This window comes from Miniopterus natalensis, chromosome 6 (assembly GCF_054644295.1).
Source record: "Miniopterus natalensis isolate mMinNat1 chromosome 6, mMinNat1.hap1, whole genome shotgun sequence".
NCBI classification, from domain to species: domain Eukaryota; kingdom Metazoa; phylum Chordata; class Mammalia; order Chiroptera; family Miniopteridae; genus Miniopterus; species Miniopterus natalensis.
The window spans coordinates 83,337,470-83,355,840 of NC_142086.1; positions in this window are offsets into that span (position 1 = coordinate 83,337,470).

Sequence of the window (18,371 nt, forward strand, 5' to 3'; positions counted from 1 at the left end):
ATCATAAGGAGGTGATGCCTGTCGTGTGTTCAAGGCGACATGTGCAGTAGGAAAGAAAACTGCAGAGAGGGGATCAGAGTGTGCAGGGACCCAGGAGGTCAGGGTGGGCCTTGAGGGTAGCAGCTTAGCAGGAGGGAGCCAAGTAGGGAGAACACTCCTGGCAGAGGTACCCCTGGGAGAAGGCAGGACGGTGGCTGGCCATTGGAGCATTGAGGGAGGCAGGCTGACTGGGCAGAGGGGGAGGCGGAGGGGGAGGTGGCCAGCTAGGCAGGAGAGACATAAAATGAGGACAGAGAGAGCAGGACCCCAGGGAGCTTGGGGTGAACTCCAGGTGTGCTGGAGTGTTCCCAGGTGTTCCCAAGAGCCACCATTTACTGGGGAACAGGCACTGGACGTATCAAAGATGCTGATTGAAAGGGGACTTCAGCAGAAGGTGAGTGAGGACAGGCCTACAGCAGGAGGCTGGGCAGGCAGCGCTGGTTGAGTCTTTGAGGGTAGAGCCGAGCTGGGAAGAGGAGCTTCGCGATCCAGAGGCCGAGCTTCTGACGGGCTCCTGGGATGCACGGCGAGGTCAGCCAGGCACCACTGTGGCAGGATCCGGAGGGCTCAGCCAGAAATTGCGGGCTGATGCTTTTCACAGTAGCAAAGCGGGGGGACCAACTGTTCCATGTCACCGTGTCCTGGGGACTTCCTAGCAATGACCACCTGTTTCAGTCCTTCTGAAAACACTTAGGAGGCACCTGGGGAGGTGGTATGACTCCCTTCACAGACGGCAAGGTCTGGTCTGGTCAAATCACACACCTGGGCAGCGGGAACGGCCAGCTGCCCCTTGGCCACCAAAGGACCATGCTGGGCACCGCCCAATAGTGACACGGGGTGGCTGGTTTGTAGAGCTGCTTTATGCATCTGATGGCTTTGAACATAGGCTGCTTGATCGTTCATTTGTTTGTTCCACACCCGATGCCATCAGGACGCCCTCGGGTGCCAGGTCCAATGCCAGGTGCCAGGGGTCCAACTATAAACCCTCTTGGGAAGACAATTAAAATCTGATCCTGGTTTCACATCTGCTCATTTTCCTGATTCCTCGTGAAAAGAACAGAAATTATGGGTGGCTTGGTATAGGCGTGTGTCCTCCTGGGGACACATCTGGATGGACTGGGTCCCCCTCGGTGCCTGGATAGCTGGGTAAGGAGGAAGCATTAGTCTCAGGAAATGGCTGGTTGAGCTCACTGATTGTCTCCCCTTTAGAGGACTTGGAACAAAGTTATTTTTATTGAACCGCTAAAACGCTTGTATTATTTGGGCCCAACCCAGGTGTTCCTGTTAGAGCCTCTAAAAATAAGCTAAATCACTGGCTCCCACGGCCCAGCCTCCAACGCCAGTGACTCAGCCAGGACCAGGCGCTTCATCATATAAGGATGTGGAAGGCCAGCCCAGAGCTCTGCTCCCCACTTCTGTCCCAAGTCCCCCAAGGCCAAGAGGTCGGTTAATTCGTTTAAATTTCAAGAGAACATCATGGGACACAGGAGAGAATCTGGACGCCAAGGGAGGTGGGCTGAGGGTAGTGGGGCCTCCGCAGCCCTCAGGTCCGCAGCAGGCCGGGTGGCAGCGTGGACCTCGGGTGCAGATGGCATCATGCTGCTGGACAGAGCCTTATAAGGAGCTCCCTGGGCCTCAGCACCAGTTCCCAGAATAACCTCCCGCTTGGCCTTAGGATGGGCCGACACAAGGTCCTGAGCAGGGCGCCGGGGCGGCCAGGCCAGAGGCGGGGTTGGCTTCCTTCCTTCTGGCAGCTGCTGGAAACAGGGAGGATGGGGGGCACCGCAGCTCGCAGGTGCAGACCTGGCCTATCGTCCTGGCTCCACCTGGGCCTGCATTGCCCACCGGTCACTGCCCACCAGGGCCACATCGGGTTTTCTTTACGTGTTTATGTACTACAGTCCCTCTGGCCATCTGTGAAGCCTGTTTATTCTCAGAAGCTGTTTTAAAACACAGAGAATAAAGCCCCAGCCGGTGTGGCTCAGCTGGTTGCAGCGCCATCCCACACACCTAAGGGCTGTGGGTTTCATTCGATCCCGGTCGGGGCACAAACCTAGGTTGCAGGTTCCATCCCCAGTCAGGGAGGGTGCGGGAGGGAGCCTAGCTAGCTTCTCTCTCTCTCTCCCTCTCTCCCTCTCTCTCTCTCCCTCCCTCTCCCTCTCTCTCTCCCTCTCTCTCTCCCTCTCTCCCTCCTTCCCTCTCCCTCTCTTTCTCCCTTCCCCTCTCTCTAAAATTATATCCTCAGGTGAGGATTAAAATTTTTTTAAAAATAACAAAATGTGCAGAATGAAAATAAGAGATTATAAACCAATTGTGCTGACAACCAGCAATAAAATTTCTCAGTGTGTAATTAAATGCATGGGCTTCTTCACGGAGACGTTTGATGCCAGCATCAGAGTTGAGTCCAGTGGCTGCCATGATTTCCTCCCTTCCAGTGTCACAAAACCCCAAATCCCCTCAGGACCCCATGAAGGACCCCAGGCAGATGGTGCCTCAGGGACTTTCAGATCTGACACCTTCATGGGGTTTTGTCACCAGTAAGATTCAAGCCCACTTTCTGTCTCTTTTTCTCCCTACTTAACTTTCCACCTGCACCCACATGCTCACACACTCACACTGACACTCACACACACTCATACACAACTACACACTTACACTGACGTGCTCACACACACTCAGACACTCATTTACACTCACATGCTCCTAAAACCCTGGACAGTCCAGAGAGCAGCCCCAATCCCCTTCCCCAGGGGTCATGCCATGGACTTGAGGGCAGTCCTCGGACTGGGGTGCCCTGGGAGCCATTGTCTGCAGGCACAGCAGAGCCCAGCAGGCTGGGGGAGCACCTTGAAGTCACTGTGGATAGGGATCTGGGTTCTGGGCCAGGACCACGAGAGCCTAGGCTTCTAGCTGGGGGCCTCGTGTCCCAGGAGCTGAGGTACAGGCTGGGTGGAGTGTAGGCTACACACAGATATGCTGTTCTGTTGGTCCCGAGATCCCTGCAGACAGGACAGGCTCCCAGCCAAGCCCAGTGTCCACCAGGTGGTAAGAAATCTGGCCCCAAACCCAGGCAGGTCAGCCCCCACCTTGGGAAGATGGCTCAAGGGTATGGGAAATGCCCTAGGTTGGGGGGGGGCAGGTGCCACCATCTGAAACCTGGGAAATGTTCAATTTTTTGAAGGGACATTGGAGCTTTTAATATCCAGGTAAGAGAGGATATTCCTGGAAAATTCCATGCACGTGTAGCACATGTGAGCTGCTGGTAAAAGTGTCACTCTGGTGGTGGGCCTTTTTAAGGCGGCAAAGGGTGGTGATCTTCAAGAGCAAGCCTGGGCATCCCAGGCGCTGGGTAGGAATGCAGTATCGCCGGCCTCACCAAGATGTGCTGCCTCAGAAACTGCTTTTGATGGAGGGCACCGGGAACGCCAGTGCCCAGGATCGACATCAGGAGGTTTCCCCAGCGCTTGCCAGTATTTTCCCAAGCACCCTTCTCAAGCTTGTCAGAACCCCCAGGGTGCATCGAAGCAAGAATGTGGCCCCACCCTGCTCCCAGGTCTGCATTTTCAGCTGTGCCCAGAGGTGCCCAGACTGCTCAGAGAAGACCCACCCAGGGGCCAGCCTGGCTCCACGGCTGCCCTCCAGGGCCAAGAACGGTTTCACGTTGAAAATCTAAAGAATATCAATGGGACAGAGCTGACGACTGCGAGATGTCTTGCCAGGGACTGAAGCCTACACTGCCAGCCCTTCACAGGTAACAGATAGGAGGAGCGCCCCAAGGATGGGTCCCCACCACCCGCTGCCCTGCCCACACCTGCCTGCGTGTCAGGAGGTCCACTTTCCACTCGGCTGGTATTTCCCTGGTTACATGAGCTTGAGGCGTCCTTCACGTTTATTAGCCTCCCGTCTGTCACCCACCTTTTCACTTTGTCTATGGGGTTGTCATAACAATTTTAACTTCTGGTGGCGCCCAGTTTATCCATCTGCTCCTTTGGATCCCGTGTGGGTATGTCCTGGCTTCGGTCAGCCAGTCCTCCTCCGGGATCAAAACTGAGGCCTTCCATCTTCCCTTCTGCTGGTATTATGGTTTTAGTTTTCACATTTTATGAAGGAAGCAAGGAATGGGTGTGTGTACACACACATTACTCCCTCCTCCCACCTTATACGGGATGCCCCCTGCCATGGATGGCGCTCCACAGATGCAGAGGGCTTTCTCTGCACCCTCGATTCCGCCCCACTGATTTTTTTTCTCTATTCCTGTGGCCAGAAAACCCTTTCATTTACTCTGCTTTTCTTATGTGTCTAGATGTCTATTAAGGCGCCTTCTCAGTTGTTTTTTAAACAGACTTTTAGGGAAGTTTTAGATTCACAGCAAAATTCAGTAGAAGGTAGAGAGTTCCTATATGAGCCCTGCGCCCCCAAACACAGTCAGCCTCCCCCACTATCGACAGCCCCACTGGAGCGGCATGTTTGTTCCGACTGATGAAACTGCGCTGACACGTGTGATCGCCCAGTGGACATTAGGGTTCGCTCTCAATGTCGCACATTCTGTGGGTTTGGACCAATGTAAAATGACATGTGTCCCCCATTATAGTTCATACAGAATAGTTTCCCTGCCCCCCAAATCCCCTGTCCTCCGCCTGTTCATCCTGCCTCCCCCAGCCACTGGCAGTCGCTGATCTTTTTACTGTCTCCATAGTTTTGCCTTTTCCAGAATGTCGTATAGTCGGAATCATACAGTGTGTGGACTGTTCAGATTGGCTTCTTTCACTTTGTAATATGCACTTAAGGTTCCTTTGTGTCTTTTCATGCCTCGATAGCTCATTTCTTTTTTATCACTAACTAATATTTCATTGTCTGGATGGATCACAGTTTATTTATCCACTCTCCTACTGAAGGACATCTTGGTTGCTTCCAAATTTGGCAATTATGAATAAAACTGCTATAAACACCCATGTGTAGGTGTTTGTGTGGACGTATATTTTCTTTCTTTCCCCATCACCATTTACCCCCTCGATGCCCTCTCCCACCTTCCCCCCACCCCCTGGCCCCTGCAATCACCACCCTGCTGTCTACGTCCATGAGTTCTCTCTCCTTTGGTTTCTGTCTGTCTGCTTTCTATCTATGGGTCTGTCTCTGTTTTGCCTGGTAGTTCAGTGGACATACGTTTTCAACTCCTTTGGGTAAATACCAAGTTGGGTGATTGCTGGATAATATCACGTGGGGCGAAAGTGGGTTCTACAGTTGTTTGTATGGAAAATAACATAATAATGAATAAATAATAATACAAGAATAAACTTTGTGTTTTGTGTACTCACAACTGTAAATCTACTTTTGCCGGGCCTTGTGTGGTAAGAGCAGGTTTCGTTTCGTAAGAATCCGCCAACCTGCCTTGCACAGCGGCTGCGCCCACTCTGCACTCCCGCCGGCGATGAGCCGGGTTCCTGTCGCTCCCCTTGCGCACAGCATTTGGGGCCAGGGTCCTGGGTTGCGGCCGTTCTAATAGGTGTGTGATGGCATCTCATTGGTGTTTTTATTTGCGTTTCTCTCGAGACATCTGATGTGGAACATTTTTTCATGTGCTTATTTGTGAGGTGTCTGTTAAGGTCTATCTTTTTTTAATTGGGTTGAGTTTGAAGCGTTCTTGTATATTTTGGATAACAGTCTTTTACCAGATACATGTTTTGCAAATATTCTCTCCCTGTCAGTGGCTTGTCTTCTCATTCTCTTGACAGTATCTTTTGCAGAGAAGTTTTAAACTTTAATGAAATTAAATGAAGTCCAGCTGATGAATTCTTTCATGGATCATGCCCTTGATGTTGTATCTAAAAGAGTCATCACCATACCAGGGCCATGTAGGCTTTCTCCTATGTTACCTCTAGAAGTTCTATAGTTTTGCATTTTACATTTCGGTTTGTGATCCATCTTGAGTTAATTTCTGTGACTGGTGTGAGGTCTGTGTCTAGACTTTTTTTTCTTGCTTGTGGAAGTTCAGTAGTTCCAACACCCTTTGTTGGAAAGACCTTCTTTGCTCCATTGAACAGCGTTTGTGAAAGATCAGTCCCTGTATTTCTGTGGGTCTGTTTTGGGGCTCTCTCATCTGTTCTGTTGATCTCTGATCCATCACCAGCACCGCATGGTCTGGATCACTGTGTCTTCACGGTAAGCCAGCATCAGGTTCTCCTCCTTCAGGACCGTGTTGGCCTCTTAGTAATTTTTCAGAATTTTCTTGGTTCTTCTTAAACACTTGCTGTCTCCTAGTGTCAAGTTCCATCAGGAAGCTTTGGGGGTTTGGCTAAGATCACTTCTCACATGTGTATCAGTGTGGGGAGAACAGACATCTTCACATTCGTGTGTCGGGATGTGTATCTGAGTCCCCTGCTGTCCTGACCCCCCTCGTTGAAGGAAATGGCCCGTGAAGGGGATCATGCAAAACTGTCTTTGGGGGAAGGTGTGGGGCTAGTGTCCTGAGCTGACAGGGCAAAGCCCCCGCTCTGGGCAGCACTGTGAGCCATTCCAAAATCTTCTGCCATTTGGCTGCCCTGCCTGTCTCTGAGCTGACCAGTGTTTCTATGGGTGACCGAGCAGCTGATCAACATCTATTTATTTTGGCCGAAAGAATTTTTCGGGAAATGAGAAGTGGATGATATTGTTTAGTCTTCCGTCGCTCTGCTGGCTCTGGGAAAGGCCGGGGTGCCCCGCCACGAATCGGGGGTCAGTGGGCTGCCGGGAAGGGAGCTCCCAGTGCGTGGGGGTCATCACCTGGACCCAGGGTTGGTCTTTCTTCCCCAGTCACTCAGCCGGCTCCACCTTGGCTGGCAGCACCCATTGAGTCAGAGGCCTGGACAATCAGGCACCCAAGGTCATCCTGAAGCAGAGCCAACAGATGCCACCTCCATGTGCCCAGCTGTCCCTGGCATACCTGTGCTCTTCTCACTCAGCCTGGAATGTCCCCCCTGCTCACTTCCACCTGTGGGCATACTGACTGAGCATGCATCTGCAGGTGTGGGGCGGTGTGTGTGTTTGAGTGTCAGCATGTGTGCAGGTATGTGCATGTACATGTGTGGTTGTGTGTGAGCATGCGTGTAGGTATTTATGTGAGCGTGTATGTGCACATGCACACATGTGCATGTGTGTTCCTGGAGTAACTCCATCACCCAGGAAAGTGCTGGGCATGGGAGTCCAGACCCATCTCTAACTGGGGGCAGCCCCTCCAATCCCTGCCCAAGGCCCACATCACTGATGGGCCCGGACTCCTCTGGAGGGCGGGGGGCCCTATGGATGGAAAGTGGCTGGCTTTCCTGGAGTAGCTGTTTGGCCTCAGCCAGGCCATTGCCCCACTTTGGGACCCATTTTCTCCCAGCTAAGGACAAGCAGGTGCAGGGCATGGTGCCGGTAAGGGCAGGGACTCCGTGAGCCAGAATTTACAGCCTGAGTTTACAGTGAGGAGGGGCTCTCTGTCCACAGAAGTCAAGCAGGCATCACAGATCAGTCCTGGCACCTGAGCACCAGGCTCCCAATCTCCGGCCCTCCTCCAGCGCCCACCTGACCACAGCAGAGATGGCTGCCGCCTGCTCACATGTGGCTGTTTTAATTTTCTGATCAGAGTACAGAAGACTGAAAGTCCAGGAAAAACAGATATTTTTGGAATTTTCAAAAGTCACGTCTCCTGTCCTGTCCCCTACATTTTAGAGGAACTTGAACAAAGTTCCCCTGCAGTTCTCAGATGTCCATCAATACCCCTAGGTAGCCGCAACAAAGGACCACAGACTGGGGGCTTAAATAACAGAAACATATTCCTCACAGTTCAGGGGCTGAAGGTCCTAAATTAGGGTGTCTCAGGGTATCTGCTGATGACAAGCTTGTCCAGGGTCCCGAGGGCCATCTACCAGCCTGCCTGCAGAGATGCTGCCCCCAAAAGCCTCCCTCCAAGGATCCAGGGGAGGCTCCTCTCTCACACTCAGCTCCTGCCGGCTCCACGCATTCCTGGGCTTGTGGCCACTTCGCTCCATTCTCTGTGTTTGTGGTCACGTGGCCTCCACCTTGTGTGTCCTCTCTTCTCTCTTCAGGCGTTTAGCGCCCACCCAGATAATCCGGGATGATCTCCTCATACCAGAGCTGTAACTCAGCCAAATCTGCAGACGCCCTTTCCTTATTAGGCCACATCCATGGGTTCCAGGGACTGAACATGGATTTTTTTTGGGGGGGGGGGCGGGCACCTATATCCATGTGACCTTGCTGCCCAGAGGTCCCAAGCGCCTCATGCAGAGAGGAAGGAGTTGCCTGGCCAAGGGCAGGGAGGGGGCTCAGCTGGAAGGAAGCTAGACTATCATCTCTGTCCACTAGGTTTCTCTCTTTTACCCGCCTGGCCACGGAGCAGTGGTTGCAGGTATTTGCAGATGATAACAAGCCTGGCCAAGGTCCCGAGGGCTCTCCACCAGTTTGCCTGCAGAGGTGCTGCCCCAAAAGGCTCAGGCCCCCAGGGCCCTTGCACGCCACGTAACACCCATCCACGTTTCAGACTCAAAAGGCCGATGTTGCAATTCTGCAATGTTTACAAAAGCCTCTTTCCGTTACCCCAGGCCCTGTAAACAGCAGGCCAGCTCTGGGCTGCATAATTGCGGTTTGGGTGGACAGTTCCAACAACACGCTCTAGCCCCATGGTTATCCTGGAGAGCACCGGAATCACACACGGAGAGGAGCACAGCCCAGCCAGTTACCGAGCTCCACCTCTCCAGCCCTCTCCTGGTGGCTGGGGGATGTTCCTTCCTGGCCCTGGGGCAGCCGGCAGCAGGAAGGGGTGGGGACCTCAAGCCCCCTGGTTTCACTGAGATTGCAGCTCTGCTGGGGCCGGTTGGGCCCAGTGTGTGCTTGCATGTGTGCAGATGTGTGTGTGCCAATGTCCTTGGGGAACAGATTGTACACCCCTCACCACTCTGTGTAGAATGCTCCATCTCTCTGCATATGTGTTTGTGTGTGCGAGCACGTGTGCACTTGTGTCCCCAGCTCTGTCTTCCTCCTGTTCTCTCACCCCCACCCCCAGACCAGCCTTGCACATTAGGACGCGGACAGCAAGGCGGACCCACAACCTGTGCTCGGTCAGCAGGCGCATCAGGGCAGCCTGCTCTTGATCCTGCTGCAGTGAGTCAGTCGGGAGGTTGGAGAGGCCCCTTCGGTCCAGATGCCTCCTCTGAGATGAATGGCAAATGTCAAAGGCAGCCCCAGGGGAAATAGTTCCCACACCTAGTCATGTCCAGAGAGAGGTTGGGAGCACATGATGGGCGTGAACAAGGCCCCTTTGTGTGCTGGGGCAGCTGCGGCCAAGCAGCCAGGCTAAATGGACAGGCCGTCTGGCTGCCTGGCCTGCCCCCCGGGATGAGAGTTCTCCCCCTTGTCACATCCGTGTCTGACGCCTCCTGTTAAGCCGAGCCCTGTCCCTGAAAATTCAGGGGAGCCCAGGACACTGGCGGCAGTCAAGGGCCACTTTCTCCACAGCAGAATATTTCCAGGCCAAGCTCTTTATAAATATGGTAGTTCTGATGGTTGTTCAGAGCTGTTAGAACAAGTAGAAGTGGATAGTTTAAATTAGCTTTAGCTGGGACTGAGTCCCAGGGTCTGAGTTGGAAATGAAATGTGAGAACCCACTGCAGCCAGCGGGGATCTGCGTGGGGCCCCGCTATGGCCTCAGGGAGGGCAGGGCCAGCAAGGAGGTGGCTCTGGGCCCCTCCTGCTACAGTGGAGCTCCCCACGTGCCCCAGAGTGGGGTAAATCCCAAAGCCTCCAGCCTCCCCCTCCTCTGTGGCTGAGCCTGACCATGAGGCTGCCGAGGACCAGCAGGACCTGCCACCTCACCCCAGAGATGATGTAGAGTGAGGTCCCCCATCTTCTACCTGAGAGACCTCCACATTGGGGTCCCAGGTGCTTAATTAGAAGACACCTCTCCTTCTTTCTCAAGCAAGCAGGTGTGAGAAGGGCATGTTGCTGAGTAAATGGCAAATGTTTGGGGACGACAGGCAGCCCAGTGCCTGGTGGTCTCGCTGGCAGAGGTGGGAGGTCTGCACACCAAAGAGGGGCCTGGAACAGAGCCTGAGGGTTGGGTGTAGAGGCACAAGGGGGGGGGGGCGCATGGTCATGAAATGCTTAAAAACATTGGTACGTATTGAAGAGACACAGAAACCAGCCAGAAGGAGCTCCCGCTGGGACACATTCGAGCACCGAAATAAAATAAATAAGGGCAGTAACAGATGATAACCCACTGCATAACCTGGGACTCTCTGAGGCTCTATTGACATAAATAAATTGAAATAATAAATGGGGAAAGGAGAGAGCTCTTCCTTACCATACAATTCCAACTGATAAGTAATGGAACTAGCAAGTCGCTCTGTATTTGTCGGCCGTTACAGTAACAAATGATTCAGGTAATGAGAATGTCAGGAAACGCTGACTAGTGGTGAAAGTGGAATGAACCTCTGTGTGTCCCCCATAAAATGTGTACAAACTGCAACTGGAGCTAACTTTCCACTGGAGACCCCTGCAGACCCATGTTCATCAGACAGGCAAGGTTAGCTCCTCCGAGAGTGGACACGGGGACACGTTCACCACCCAACAGGGCATGTCCAGATGAGTGACACTCCAGGGACATCTGGGCCTAATCAAACCCAAATTGGGGACATTTCACTCTTTAACGTCACAGTCATGACCGTCAGGAAAGACCGAAGAATGGTCCAGGTTGAGGGGGAACATGAGGACATGGCAACTGGGCTACATGTGACCCTAGATTGGATATTTTTCTGTAAAGGACATTATTAGGACAATTGGCAAAATCTGAACAGGGCTGTGGCGGATGAATGTGCGGTATTCTCTGCACCCTTTACTCTTTCAACTTTTCAATATGTTCAAAATTGGTTTGAAATGAAAAGAAAATTTTTAAAAAAACCAGTTCCTCATGTGACTGGTTTCTGCTCTCGTCCTGTAGCTGCTGTGGTCTGGAGGTGCTGGCTGGCATCTGCCTGTCTTCTCAGGGTCGCCAGGGAGGTGGGACTGGGACCCCACCCCAGGCATCTGCAGACCCGGAGGAGGGAGAGGAAGCTGCTCCCTGGCACAGACCCACAGTTTGGGACTTCAGAGCCAGCAGGTGGCTACATGGGAGGCCAGCACCTGCTGTGCTGCTCTTTCACCCACATCCGATCAGCAGGGGGACAGTACACGGGAAACTGAGGCGGCCCCACCGTTAGCCTCATCTGCTCCTTTCATCCCACTCATGAGAGCCCATGTGAACACCTGGGGGCCCTGTTCCCACCCAGGACCTGGGTGCTGGTGAGTTTTAGCCCTGCAGCTGGAGACCACCTTGCCCATCAGGGCTGGGTTCTGGCTCCCAGGACCACACCCTAAAGCTAGGTGGATACATGGGCCACTGTCCACAGGCCCAGCTGCCACCGGCCTTCATTACACAGCTGAGCTGAGCCAGACAATAGAGAAGGACCCAGGGTCACTGGCACCTCAAACCCTTGGACCCAGGGGCTCGTAGCTGGACTTGGGGTGGCCTCAGAGATCCAGGAGGGCCCTTAAACCATTTCCCTGGTGGTCAGATTCCCCCAGAGCACTGTAAAAATCCACATTCCCAGGCCCCCCTCCCAGAGCCCTGACCCAGAATCTCTGGGGAATGGGCAGGAGGCTGGAGGGACCCCCATCTGGGCAAGTGGGGCCCCTGTGGTTACCGCCTTCTCCTCTGTTGGGAAGTTCTGGTCATGCTTGTCTGTCACGTCCTATGTCACAGGGCCCAAGCCCACTCACTCACCCCCTGAACCACAGCCCCACACCCAGCAGAGCCTGACCTTGGCCTGAGCCCTGCTCACTTCCTGCCTCCTGGAGGCAGCACTTGTCCTGGCCTGGCCCCACCTCTGGGTCTAGGGCTTCGGCCATCCTGCCCGCAAGAGGGGCTGCCCTCTGAGTCCCCTCCATCCTTGGCCCACCCAGCAGCTGCTGGGCATTTGGGGGCGTGCTTTCTAGTGGGCCCAGGAGGAACACCTGACAGCCCTCCCTGGGGCCAGGTGGGTGGTCAGCATGGGCCCTCATCTCTCCCCAAACCCCAAGTCCGCCCATTCGTGGATGAGACCACAACCTGTAACCACTGCCCAGAGGAGACACCAGCTAATCAAACATGTTTTACAAAGAGTCCTATGTGTCGAGTACCAAGTCAATTCCACGTGGAGTCAATATGGAACGATTTCAAACGAGCTCACAAGCGGGATCATGACAAGTGTTAAACTGGATGCTTGTACGGTGGCTCCAAACAACCGTCAGGAGCCCCCGAGCCGCATGGACACGAGTCTCCTTGGACTGACCACAAGAATGTCCTTTCTGCCGCTGTGGGTGAACCAGCAGTGACTAAGCCAGGGTTCCTGTCCACAGGAAGTTTCCTGCCCCAGAGTGGGGGAGGGGGTGGGTAATCAGAGCTGGCCCCAATCTTCTCTCATTAAGTTTAGGGTGCTGGAGATAAAAGATGCCCTCAGTTCTGTGATGGGAGAGTCCACATGGTTCCACCTCCGCAGGTTTCTGGGAGCAGGTCATTCAAACTGGCCCTGAAGGCTGCGTGGGGTTGGGGTGTGCTGAAGGGAACCAGGTGCACTTTAGGAGAAAGAGGGGTGCCGGGGACTTGGGACATCTCCTAATGCTCTTGAACACTATTTTTGGGTCAGCTCAACTGTGACTTGGCTCTGGAAACCAGCACCACTTACCGTGGCAGCCTCCACGGCTTTAGAGAGCCTGGGTCAGGCTTAGAGATACTGGGACAAGCTTAGCGAGCCTGGGAAAGGCTTAGAAAGCCTGGGAAAGACTCTATGCAGAGGTGGGGCTGTGGGATGCGGTGGGAGCTGGAAGGAAGGCTTCTGAGACCAGCATGAAGCTGCGGCTTGCAAAGCCGGTGGGAACTGCAGGCTGGGAGGACAGAGGTGCCAGCTTCACGGGGCCATCAATGCTCCAGGAGAGTGCCATGGGTCTGGCCTGGGCTGGAGGACCAGACAGCAGGAGTGGGGAGCCGGTCAGCTGCTTGTTACTCCTCTCACCTTCAGTACATGTCACAGTAAAGATCTCCAGGGACATTTCACAGGGTGCATACAATTTCATAGGCCCTGATTTCTATAATCCAGGTGATAATTTCGCCCAATTTTAGTCTATCCTTGTTTCATCAAATATTTACTGAGCACCTTCTGGGTAAAGGCACAGACAGTGGAACCCGTCACAGCGCTATAGGCTGCTGACCCTCTCGGGGGGGTCGGTTCCTGGGAGCCCGTGGAGCCAGCCTGGAGCTGGGCACCCAGCACTCCACAGACAGCACTGGCCCCCCCAGCTGCTGGCCAAGACCATGGCTGTGAGCTTGCAGGACCAGAAGGAAAAGCCATTCAGCCTCTGGACTCCACGCAGATGCTAATGAGTTCCCCACACGCTTCGGCCCTGAAGGCTGCAGCTGATTTTGTCACAGGCAGGTTCTGATCAGAGCGAGATAAAGGTTTCCCTCCAGATGCTGGAGGGGCCTGTCTAGGCTCCCAGGCGTGAGGCCAGTGTTTGGGGACAATCCCTGGGGCCACATTATGGCACCAAGGTGAGGCTGGGGGGACAGTTCCCCTGTCAGCCTGCCGAGGGCTGGGCCACTTCCTCTGCGTGGGAGGGTGGCGGCTTCAAAGAACATTTTTGGGATAAAAATCACCTACAAATGCTTCCCTGCCCCCATTTTTCTGGCTGTTGGGAAGCTGAGCTTCAAAACTCCAGCATCTCCAAGTAAATATTTTAACTGCTAAGTACAGCAGCGCTGCTGGGACTCATTACGAAATCATTTATTTGACTTCATGTCAACACCCCAATTCCCACCCCTCCTGGCCCATCAGTCTTGCTTGTATTCCTCTCCCCGCCACCCACTCAAGCACATCCGATCTTTCTCCATGGCAAGCGCCCTCAGCCAGAGGAGCCCCCCAACAGCCCAGTGACATCCTCGAGGCAGGACTCAAGTGCCAGACATGCTGGGTTGATGGTGCCAGCCCTGCTTTCCTGCACTGTCCACAGCCAGTGTCCGAGCTGCCTGGCCACTCAGAGGTCACGGCCCTGAGGGCTGGTCAGAGATGCCTGGTTTCTCTGGGTAGAGGCAATGTCATGGCCCTGGGGCATTTGGCGGACACTGTGACCCAGAATGTCACAGGCAGCACTGGGCAGTACCCACAATGGTCCTGGCTGCGCTAAAGGCTGCTCGGTATCGGCACGGTCCAGAGAAGGGTGGACCGAGCCTGTTCCTCGGCAGCTTTGTCCCAGGAGGGCCACAGGCAAATACGGATCGGGGTGCCCTCCTACCAACCACTGGACCCAGCTCCCTGCTGCCACATGCCCTGCACCTGTGTTCATGGTCACTGCTGATGTGGTGACCTTCCTGGGCCAGGCCACGTGCCCCTGAGGGTCAGCACTGTCTAGCTTCCACTGCCAGCTGCCTTTCAGAATCCTCAGGAAACCCAGGCCAGGCCTAACCTGGGGCCCTGCCTTCCAAGCCTGGCTCCTGGCAGGACCCAGAGGAAGACACTCCTATTGGTCAGCCAGACTTGGGTCCAGTGTCTGCCAGGAGGACACCAAGGTCTGGGAGGCTGGGTGCAGAGACCGGGAAGGGCGGGGAGGGTGCCGGCAGGGAGGCAGGCACAGTGGGTGAGAGGCTGGGGTTGAGGCAGCGTCTCTAACCTCCTTCGAGCCCCCTTGACCTGGGGAGAGATGGCAGTCCCGGGTTGCCATGCAGACCGAAGAAGACATGCTCTGGGCAGCACACGCCCGGGGGAAGCGACCCCAAGTACAATCCCTGCAGACTCCTCCTGCAGGGCAGAGTGAGAGGGTCCCTGGGATGCAGGACCCACAGAGCCTGCTGGACACTCCTCCCATTTTCAACAAAATCTACGGAGGACTTAGCATGTGACATGAGAGGGAGGCCACGGGAAAGAGACCCTAAAACCAAACACAGTGTCAGAGGCCAAGGAAACTATGGGGTTTGTAGTGGGTGAAGTCACAGGATTTCCTAGATTTAAAATGTGGAGGCGGCTGCTGACCTTGTCCAGGGCAGCAGGAGTGGGCTGGCAGGATAGGAGGGACGGTAGAGAGAGAACAGCACAAGGCTCCCACCCCAGGATGGGGCTTCGTGCAGTTTGCTGTAGTTTAGGGTACAAGTACATCAGGGAGCACTCGTGCTGGGGGATGAACCAGTAGGGAAACATCAGTTGATGAGGGAGTGGGAGAGGGAGTGGGACCTGGTGTATTGGGGCGTCTGGGACAGGTGTGGGTGCAGGCAAGGCCCGGATGCAGTGTCCTCGCCAGCTCTTCTGAGATTCCCCAGGGCTGGGGCTCCCCGGGGAGGGAGCAAGACAGTGAGAATGAAGATGAATCTGGGCTGAGGCCATGGGGTTGCCTGCATGAGGAACGGAGGGAGCCTCAAGGGGCCCCATCCCAGAGGACAAGGGCAGGTTAGATGCCTGGGGGGTGAGTCCCGGGACCAAGGAGGTTCCCAGGACCCTGACCATCCTTTAGCCGCCAACCCAGCTTTCAAAGGAATTTTTCTGATGTTATGATCTGGGCTTTCCCAGTTCCGGAAGATTAAGATAGAAAGAAAGCTGTGGTTTGCAGTAAGCTGTCCAGTTAGACGATGGACATTCCATCCTGCATTTTGTGGGGACAATTCTCACATGCCTCCAGGGACTTGGATGATCCGGCCAGCTCTGGGAAATCTCTCCCAGACCTGGACCAGCACCATTCCGGGACCAGCTGTGGGTTGGGTGGTGACGGTGCAGGCATAAATGCTGAGTCCACACTTCTGAAGGGTCCAGGGCCCTGCCCTCTATCTTCCTGAATTCAGAAAACATGCGCCTTGCTCAGTGGCCTGGTTTGCGGGACACTGGACTGAGGTCAGGGCTAGAAGTGCCTGATTATTTTCAATATTTTGTATCTGTAAACCAGGTGATTTCTAATGCCCACCTAATTCTAGCATCTCTGCCACCTGTTGTCAACAGCAGCCCCAAACATGTGGCTCCAGGGCTTCTTATGTGGCTGTCTCCTTGAGTAGTGAGTTCCCACATGTGGAGAAAGAGAGACAATGAGAGAGATAGAGAGCTGGACAGAGGAAGAGATAGAGACAGAGAGATAGATGGCAGGGTGAGGGGAAAGGAGGCGAGGGGAGGGGTGAAGAGAAGATGGGTGATAGAGATACTGAGGGCTAGGGGCATCAGAGGGACCCGGGTTCATTTGTCTCTCCCTCTGGCTATTTACCTCTAAACTCCAGAACATCCTTCTCTTACCTCGAGCTCTTGGGAGTTCAGTTCTGTCCTTGTAGCCCAAGGGTCAACACCAATATATGGAGGTGCCCATCTCAGAAGAGCCACCGCACGTGGGCAGCAGCCTTCAGCACGTCGGCTTTAATTATTGTGCTTTAATATTCAACCAATTTGACACCAACTCCATTTGATTGTGAAATCGCCCAGTGTCCCATGTCTTCGGCGTTGCTTTGGGCTCTGATTCAAAGCCCCTTTGGAGATACTTGCCCAGATGTGACTACCTGGTCCGGAAGGTTCCCATGAAGAGCCTGGCCCGCCTTCTCCAGCTCCAACTCTGCTCTGGAAGCTTCGGCCAGAAGCTTGTTATCTTTCCCATAGAAAAGAGGCCAACCCGCATGGTCTGCAAACCTGTGTCAGCCCTGCACTCTCACCTTAGCTGACCCCATGCTCAAGTTGCTCTCTCATCCTTTGACACCTTGTTTGCAACAAGGTTTCAGAGCATGCTAATGTCACCACTTAGCTGTTTCCCCAGATTCTAAATTGGGATTGGCAGATGTCACACGATCATTCGTCTCTTATGATATGAACCTTTCTCAGCGCATATCCTGGTGGTGGGGTAATACACATACTGATAGGGACATGTCATTTATAACGGACACAATTACCCCAAATAAACACATTGACAAATGGAACCCAATACATCAGGGGCAAGTAAAGCTCATCTCAGGAATTCAAGGATGAGTCAATACTATAAAATCTGTTAGTATAATTTGCTACATTAAGAAATTAGAAAGAGGAGAATCTTTGATCATCTCAAAAGATAGTCCCCCCAAAAGCATTTGGTAAAATGTAGTACTTACTGCTGAGTTTCAAGCACACACAACTGGAAGATCTTCAGGAAGCTAGGAATGGTAGGAAAATTCCTCAACCTCTAATAAACATTGTACTTGATACATTAGAACAGGGGTCAGCAAACTTCTGTAAAGGATCAGATAGCAAATATTTTAAGTTTTTCCGGCCATATGGTCTCTGTTCCAGCTACTTAACACTGATGCCACAGTATGAAATCAGCCAATTAGACAACATGTAAAGGAACAGGCCTGGCTGTGTGCCAATAAAATTTTATTTACAAAGAGAGACCTTTGTGGGCAGGGTTTGGCACCCAGCCATGATTTGCAGACCTACATTAGAACCATTCACATTATAGTAAGAAGCAAGAGAAAGATGCCCAATTTTATATTTGAATCCTAGAGAATGTAATAATACAAGGAAATATATGTGAAGTACAAATACTAAAAAGGCAGAGATAAAAATACAATTATTTGCATAATTATATGACTATTTGTCTAGAAAATTTAAAACAATCAACTGGCAAGCCATTAGAATGAAAAGTGGCCAATTCTAAAGTCAACATACAAACACAATAGCATTTATTAAAACAGCAATATATAATTATAATGTTTCATGAGCAAGTGTCCCATTCATGATAGCAGTAAAACCCAGAAGTAAATGAAGAAATAAGTGAATTTGACATAAAAGCAAACTTTACTAAGGTTTAAATAAGTCGAGGGACAGACCCACCCCAGAGCCAGATTCCAGATCACATCAACATCAGCTTCCAAAGTGTGCCCACATACTCAGTGCAATCCTGGTAAAAGTCCCAGCAGGACTGGTTTGAAACAATAGGTTCTAAACTTCATCTGGAAAAGAAATGCTTTGAAAATGTTGTGGAGAAGGAATCTGCTGTAAAGCCATCATAACTAATGCACTGTTATTGTGCAGAAATTGACAAACAGGTGCACGAGTCAGGACTGGAAGACCAGAGACAGCACCGAGTATTTCAGGGAATTGAATTTATGAAGAAAGTAGCAATTCGTGTCAGTGAAAAAGGATATCTTTTTCATTAGATGATGATGTGACAACTGGCTGTGCATTTGAAAAAGAAAACATTACACCCACCAACACACAGTGTCCTTGCTCACACTCTCCCTTCCACGTGGCTGCAGCTTCTCTCCCAGCCCGAGATGGGCAGGCGACTTCCCAATC